Source organism: Armigeres subalbatus, chromosome 1 (genome assembly GCF_024139115.2).
Source record: "Armigeres subalbatus isolate Guangzhou_Male chromosome 1, GZ_Asu_2, whole genome shotgun sequence".
Classification (NCBI taxonomy): Eukaryota; Metazoa; Arthropoda; class Insecta; order Diptera; family Culicidae; genus Armigeres; species Armigeres subalbatus.
In genome coordinates, this window is record NC_085139.1 from 185,817,239 (window position 1) to 185,823,163 (window position 5,925).

The 5,925-nt window shown below is 35.0% G+C and overlaps 2 non-coding genes across 2 annotated transcripts; both read left to right on the forward strand.

The window, feature by feature from the left end:
• The first annotated feature begins 542 nt into the window (after positions 1-542).
• Positions 543-614, forward strand: Trnat-cgu (transfer RNA threonine (anticodon CGU)). The gene has a single exon. It is a non-coding gene; the product is annotated as a tRNA-Thr (tRNA).
• Positions 615-3,195: 2,581 nt separating this feature from the next.
• Positions 3,196-3,278, forward strand: Trnal-cag (transfer RNA leucine (anticodon CAG)). Its single transcript has one exon. It is a non-coding gene; the product is annotated as a tRNA-Leu (tRNA).
• Positions 3,279-5,925: the final 2,647 nt, after the last annotated feature.

The following is a 5,925-nucleotide window of genomic DNA, read 5'->3' on the forward strand; positions in this document are numbered from 1 at the left end:
CTCTTCTCATCTTAAGTGTATTTATTAGTCCAAAAAACTGTTTTTGAAGAAATGGGCATCGATTTTTACGAATAATTCTTCGATACAGATTCAATGGTTATCGACGAAACTCAATGCTCTTTCAGTCAAGAAACTGCAAGCAGTGCTCCATAATTGCTCTCGAAAGTGCGCGCACTTATGTGGTTCAAAAAATCGTATTTATGTTGTTCAAATAATCAGTTTTTTAGTGTTTATTTTTATCAAATATGTATTTTCAAACATAAACTCAGAACATATAAAAATCTCTTTTTGTCAAAAATGTCACATATGCAGTTTATCAATCGAATTGTTCAAATGTTCAGTTCATTTATTATTGATTTTTTTTCCTAAGACGCTATTTGAAATAGTTTAATATTGTACGGCAACTAGTGCTATTTGGTTAAGTCAATACAGAACATCTGCAAATTTCAAATAACTCGAAATATTTATTTGCAATCTGCATTCAGTATGCAGTTTCCACGTCTTTCCAGAATTGAAGTGCCCAGACTTCCCTGGAATTCCTCGCCTCTTTAGCTCAGTGGTAGAGCGCTGGTCTCGTAAACCAGCGGTCGTGAGTTCAATCCTCACAGGAGGCAGCGGTAATATTTTATCTCGTATGGAGGCAAAGTTCATGCCTCTTTCTTGGTATAGTTTTTATCGTTGGAACGTCAAACTTGGAACAGATTTATTATGGTTATAATACCGTCTGGTCTCAATTAAAAAAAAAAATTTAGCAATAAACTAAATTAAAGAAAAATTTTATGAATCGTTTCTCCTCATTGAGCACGTCTGCTATCAGCGATACACAAACGACTATCGGTCGCCCGTGATGTGATGGTCAATGATCGAGAAAATTGAATAGTTGTTATTTTTCCCGATTCGAGCTTAATTAATTGCTAATTAAACGATATTAGCACTTAGGCGGGCGAGAAACCCGTACCAAGGAAGCGTCAAGAAGATGGAATAATTCATTAAGATTCGGCGGGCGGCGAGCGAGAAAGATTATTGATGCTGCTGATGAGCTCGGTGTTGTTAAATTAATAAGGCGATGTGCGTGTCTGTGGGCCTGGACTGTGCGCTTTGGCGTTGCTTATTCTTCCAAGCATAATAATCTTTGTCTTTGACGACGTCCCAACGCCGGAAGGTGTGAACTTTGCAGCGACCGGCAATGTGCGATGTGTTTAATTGGGCAGATGATTATATTGGAAATGGGCGTTTATCCATAATTCACGACTAGAAGTGTGACTAATGATCTGTTATTATTGAATGTTTGAACTATTCGGTTGACAAAGTTTCGATTGATTAAGAAACAAAGATCAAAAAGGATGTCTTTTCATGTTTAATCGACAGTCAGATTGACCTACACTGTTAGATCTGTATATTCAATACAATGCAGAAATTGATTAAGAATTGAAGTTAATGTGCATCGGGACTGTAAGACATATTTGACATAATTTGTTTGCATCTATTGATGATTTCTGTGTGCGCGTGTGTAAATCTGTAGGTATGTAATGCGCGCAGAAAAACACACTTATTTTGTGGCACTTAATACCATAACCGATTTGCTCGCAACATATCGCAATTAGTTGGGAAATCCTGACCCATTACAGCGATTCTGATTGGCATTTTCATAGCTTCATTGGAATGTATAATCAACTAATCACATTCCATTAGGAACTTTTTTTAAAGACTAAATTTATTGCTTGAAGACAATTTTTACAATTCAAACAACAAAACTCACCTTTATTCATTTTATTCAATTTTATTTCTTCATCATCCGTCATATTCCGGTTAGAAACCATCAACCAAGAGATCAAACAAGTTTTTAAAAAGCTACTGTTTTTGCCACCCCTCTGTGTTGCAAATCGGTGCTCGGAATAGTCACTTCTCTATAGTCTGTCGGATGGAAGTCAGATCTTAATGAATAAACCTTTTTATAAGAAAGTAGTGTCCTCACAATCAAATGTCGATGCAGCCTTATAATAGTAGAAGTCCATTATAAAACTCTATAGAAAATAAATAACAAAATTTTCGTTTCCAATAATTTCTCATCAATATGCTGGATTGAACCTAAAAAATTATAGTTCGGGATCCATCATTTTATCCGCCCCTCTTCTACAGTAATGTGACTATAGTGCACTGCTGCTGTTTGCACGCTCAGACGCTTGATCCTTTGGCCGCTGCATCGCATCGGTCGCCTGGAATGCGCTGCCTCGGACGGGCATCCATCACGGCCAATCACCAGTAATCGGAAACGGTTTTGGTTTTGCATTCTCCAGCACTAGTATGCCGGAAGGTGGCGGAAAAGTCAAGTTCCTGATTGAATTTCTTTTAAAACATCCTTTGATGATGTTTCGCGTGAAGCTGTTGAAGCGTATTGAATTTTTTTTTCGCTTGCACTCTGAGCATTCTTCAGACGGAAGAATGTTTCCCTTCTTTGGACATGACTAAAATGTATGAGCTTCAAAATCGAATATATTTTTTCGATATATCTTTGAAAAAATCCATTGTTTAATTTTCAGTTATGGAATAAAAATATAAAATGATTAAATGTACAGCTTAAAATATTTTGCCCCAAAATTCATGAAATAATTATTTAAATAATTAGATAATTAAATAAAAAATAATACTTCTTAAAATGTTATATGAATTTGAACTTCTGTTTAATTATTATGATGTATTTGTTGAAGTATCGTATAATATCGGTTGCTCAGGGTGTTTCTTATTGTTGTTGTTGTTTAACATTGCGGCTGAAGAGCACGTTCTCGTAACACCATCGTCGGCGTCGACCGACCGGTCAGCGGCAGCCTTCCGCCATCTCATAACCAGCGTGCTGGAAAATCTGTTTTGATTGCCAATCAAATAGAAGGAAAGTTGGCTCATTCTCTTCCATTGCTCGAATATTTCACTTTTCTTTTTTATGTTAAATAAGTTTCTTTTCTTGTTGATCGAAATCACGTTCTGTTATTGCTGAGTTCGCATGTTCTCTTATTGATTCAATATCTTCTATTATCTTTTCAGGTAAGAACTGTTTTCATTCTGCGGAACAGATTATGACGAAGGTCAATCTGAAGTCTGAACAATAAACAGTCGTTTATTGTTTTGTATAAATTTGGTAAGTAAAATCAAATCTCCTAAATTATTTTAGAGATTGTTTAATCAACTGTATAAGGATGTGTCAGGATGGCCGAGTGGTCTAAGGCGCTACGTTCAGGTCGTAGTCTTCTCTGAAGGCGTGGGTTCGAATCCCACTTCTGACAAAGTTTTATGATGTTTTACTAAACAATAATACAGTTTCAGTCAAAAAAATAGTAAAGATATTTTTTTTACTTTTTATTTCATTCAAATAATTTTATAGCAATAACTTTACTTCTGCTTCCCGATGGAATTAAACTTAAAATTAAAAATTAACATTATGACGAATATAGTTAAAAAATATAAAAATATATTTCCATATATGAAACCAGTTCCATTTATAAAACAACTTCTACAAACATTTACACACATTTAGAGTAAGTGGTGGGGCGCTGCGCGCGCTTGATCGCAATCAATGGTGGTCGGTCCCATCACATTTGCTTGCTGCTGTGCAGCGTTTTGTATTCCTTTTACAGAAGAAGATTAAACATGTTCGCCTGGTACTTACTGGATGATAAATAACAAAAAGGTAATTGTCCGAAATTCAGATTCGATCCCTAGGACATGTTGGGGTTCTCTGGTGGAATGACTGGTGACTTTAACCTCTCGACCATATCGGTTCTTGAAATTATTGGTGCCTAAAGCCAATCAGACTCCTTGTCTTAATTAATTTAGATTTTATTGATGTGTAATATATTTTGTTAGTTACCTATTGTCAGGACTATTATGTCTGATAAATGTATTAAATATTTATTTATATCTAAATTGAATAAAAATTCAGATATAGGAGCTTTTGAAGTTTTACTTCCCCATAACTAGTTTTGTACTTTTTTTTATTTAATTCCACTAGGTATTTGATTTTACCCTCCCAGATTTCGACCTCTAAGTAAGGCCATCATTTAACAAAAGTTCAACTCCACTGCTTGTAATAATAACAAGGAAGAGTATCTACTTGACTTCCGTTAACGCGAGTATTCCTTCATTGCCATCAAGTATGAGACTTCGAACGCGTCAGGCGTTGGTATTGTTTACAATAGGACTGTTCACAGTGTGATGGGAGGGTTTTAAGATAGGGAGATTATCGAGAAATTATTTATTAGCATTTGACCCTTCCCGTCAAAAACTGTTATACGCGTGATCGATTCTTCAATTTATTTAAGGTCAGATTTCATAAAAAAAAATATTTTTCGACGCCTTTAACTGTTTTTCAAATTTTTAACAAGAAAATATAAAATGTGCTATTTTAAATGTTTTCCCTTTGGACCGATTATGAACCAATGTCAGGCCAATTCTTCAGGGCTATTCACACGTGCAGCAATTTTTAGTTTTTAATTTTTTTAAATATAAATAATGTTTGAGTGAATTGACCTTAAACATGTCGAAGAATGCAGTGATAAACTTATTGTTTAATATAAAAAATCACCTTAGGTTTCAAAACATCGGAGAATTGACCGAGGCAGTAAAACGAGATATTTTTTGACGGGAAATTGTGTTTTTTCTGCTTTGCTATTTTTTTCAGAACCTGACTATCACTCGGTTTGTTTGATCTAATTCTCAAAGTGATTTGAGAAAGTTAAATGCAAATATACTCCCTTTGCTTATAACTTCCATTCAAAAGAAGCAAAGTTTGAAAAGACCGTCTTATTCCTGCAACTAAAACTTTTATGCCTACAGGATCATGTTACGAGTGCAAAGGAATCCAAAGTAAGCAAGCTATGCAATAGTCGCTTAAATCTAATTTGAATCATTTTTTTTTCGAACTTCTTGTATGTGATTGTAATGGTGGGGTGGTTATAGAGCGCGGCTATAAATCAGCTGTTGGAGGTTAAATTCTTCTATATCTCATACATAGTTATATTTTCCTTTTGCCTCCGATATAAATAATTCGAAAGAATAAGTTGCCTCTGATCGCGCGCATATCAGTCCCATATGAATTTCGGTCAGATTTCAGTTATGTTCGTCAACAACCATATTTCGCCTCTTCAGTTTATATAAAAAGGAGTTTATATTAAGGAAAGGTCCAGTAATTACGTAAGGCAGAAAGTTGTAATTTTTAACACCCGCTTTAACACATAAGGGTTACACTGAATGAAGCATCCAAAAATTTTGTATGGGTCGTCACACTTTAGGCAACCCCCTCCTCCCTCTACGCGTTACGTAACTTATGGATGTTTCCTTATTTTGAGGCCATATAATTCAAGATCGGGTTTGACCGATTTGTAAGATATTTTCACCAATCGATTCGACTTATAATCAGCTGTGTTTATATATGTGAAACGATAAAAAAATCCACAGCTTCTAGCGGCTCCGAAACCACAACCGGGTATATTTTTTATAGATAGGATAAGATAAAGAAAAATAACTGCATTTTTTTTTTGTTTGTGTAAACAATGCACTGTGGTCCAGGATACAGATTTACGCGGAAAGATGCATTTTACACCAAAACTATATTTTTTAGAAAAAAAAATGTTGTTCTACAAAATTGTTCGGAATAGTAAGGCCATCATTATGGTGCTATCAAAAATAGGGTGGCCCATTATATAAAAAAAGTTAGAATTTGTTTTTATTTCTCGGAATACTAACATGTAATGTTCTACAAAGTTGTATCTCAAAAAGCTTTTTCTGTAGCTCTTAAGTTGGCTGATGTAGAGCAATTTTATTTGGATTAGGTTGTCCCCAAAACAAATATTTTTGATTTTTATTTGTTTTCGATTTTTTGGAAAAGTCGTCTCCGGTAGAGGTGTGTGCCGGTCCGAAAATCGACGGCGGCGG